Genomic DNA, 2,500 nt, shown 5'->3' on the forward strand with positions numbered 1-2,500 from the left:
TAACATGGAACATGATGTTATTTTCAGAGTTGACATCCTTTGATCATGACATTAACTCAATAAAATTAAAATATATATGAAATTACATATAAAGGTAAAAAATCCATTCCAAACACACACACACACACACAGAGAGAGAGAGAGAGAGAGAGAGAGAGAGAGAGAGAGAGAGAGAGAGAGAGAGAGAGAGAGAGAGAGAGAGAGAGAGAGAGAGAGAGGGAGGGAGAAAGAGAGAGAGAGAGAGATTAATTGGGAGGGGGTGGTGGGAGGCGAAGATACTGTTTATATAATTGATGGAAGACATGAGTCACAAAAGACAATTTCTCTTTGAACTTTGAAAATAATTGTTCTCTCAAGTTTGCTTCTTTTGACAACGGGCTGAAAATAAAAGGCATTGATCAATAACCATAAAAGTTGTCGTTTTTTTGTGTGTTTTTTAAAGCGAGGGTTGGGTGAACAAAGTGGTATGCATGGGCTGGTCATAAAGCTGTTTGAGACTTGAAGTTATCGATTCCTGTAGTCTTCCTTGTATTTTTTTTTATTATTTTTTTTTTATCAATATTATTATCTGTTCTTTTTCTTGAAACATTGCTTCATCTTCCTCAATCTCGAGGCTCTTTCAGTAAGTTCAAACATCAGTGAGTTTCACCACATGATGGAGAAATAATTAAAAAAAAACAACAACTTAAAATTCAAAAAACATCTTAAAGAAAGGGCAAAAAGAAGGGCCCACACACTCGCGTGTTTATATCTAGGTCTGTGTTTCAGTCTGTGTCTGTATGTGTGACTGTGTTCGAGTCTGTGTCTGTATCTGTGACTGTGTTTGAGTCTGTGTCTGTATCTGTGACTGTGTTCGAGCCTGTGTCTGTATCTGTGACTGTGTTTGAGTTTGTGTTTGTGTCTGTATATGAGTTTGTGTCAACGTCTCCATGTGTGTCTGTATTTGTGTGTGTCCGAGTCTGTGGCTGTGTATGCGTCTGCGACTGTGTCTTTCTCTCTCTGTCTGTGTAAGAGTCTCTATCCTTGTCTGTATCTGTGTCCGAGTCTGTGTCTGTGCCTGTACCTGACGCAGAGTCAAACCACGCTGCATCGGGCTGGGTGGTCAGCGCCCGCGTTTCGCCGATCCGCTCGAGGTCCTCAGTCCACTCCATAGGGAGGTCCGGCGAGACGAGGGTTTTTGGTCGGTCGGTTTGGTGTGACTGGCTGGAGATCGATGGCGAATCATGCTTAAAAGTGTTGCGTGCCAGATGCCTGACCGGTCTAAAGGAATGGGGTATGTGTTGACTATTTTGCTGTGACCCATACAAACAGACACACAGACACAGACACATAATTATATATAAATATATATGTATATATGTGTGTGTATGTATGTATGTATGTGTGTGTTCATATGTGTGCGTGATTGTGTTTATGTATGTGTAGATTATCTCGAAAGAAAAGAATGACACAAAGGAATAAAGAAAACAAGAAACCTTTTACTTCTTCAAAACTAGATACAAAAGAGATAGAACAACAAAATAAAACTGATATGTTTTCCCTCATTATTTTCCCAAATACTTCTGATTTCCTAGATTTAAACCACTGAAAAATATCCAAAGAGACATGAAAGACTATAAAATGAATTCATCTTCAGTGAAAGAGTTCTTTTCAATTAGACTTTTTCCTCCCTCTTATAATACAGTCGTCCGCGTCCTTTTAAGAAGAATAAAATGGCGTAGACCATTATCGACGGTCCTGCAATATACGTCGCACTGAATGGGACACCGCAGAGAAACGATTTCTTAGCGACTCAGGTATGTCATTTGGACGTGTGTTTACTGTCTTTTGATAGATATTTATGGGACTGCGGTTCTTGTAGTGCATGGATATTTCAATTTCATATGTACACATAGATATACACGCACTCATACGCACACGCAACACGTACACATACACACACACACACACTTACACATGTAAACACCTACAGGTATAAACAAGCATGCGCATAAATTATATTTAGTTACACATGCAAACATACATGCACAAGAACACGCACCTATCATTCTTTATGCTCTTAGTTTTATCGAGTGTAATCTTAACGCTCCTTTCCTTCTAGAAAAGAGTCTTTTACTCAATTAGATCAAATCTCTCTCACCCGATAACTTCTCTTTATCTTTCATTTTCTCATTCTCACTTAAACCTTGAGTGTTTCCTGATTGCCAGATATTTGACTTTTAGATGAGTCTTTTTTTTATATATTTCGGTTTATTTCGTTTTGTTCACACACACACTCAAATACTCTCAAACACACACACACACACACACACACACACACACACACACACACACACACACACACACACACACACACACACACACACACACACACACACACTCACACACACACACGCACACACACACACGCACACACACACACACACACACACACACACACACACACTCACTTACCTGTCTATTTATCTATCTATATATTCCCTTGCTCATTTGTTTGACA

The sequence above is a fragment of the Penaeus chinensis genome, chromosome 11 (genome assembly GCF_019202785.1).
Source record: "Penaeus chinensis breed Huanghai No. 1 chromosome 11, ASM1920278v2, whole genome shotgun sequence".
Taxonomy (NCBI): domain Eukaryota; kingdom Metazoa; phylum Arthropoda; class Malacostraca; order Decapoda; family Penaeidae; genus Penaeus; species Penaeus chinensis.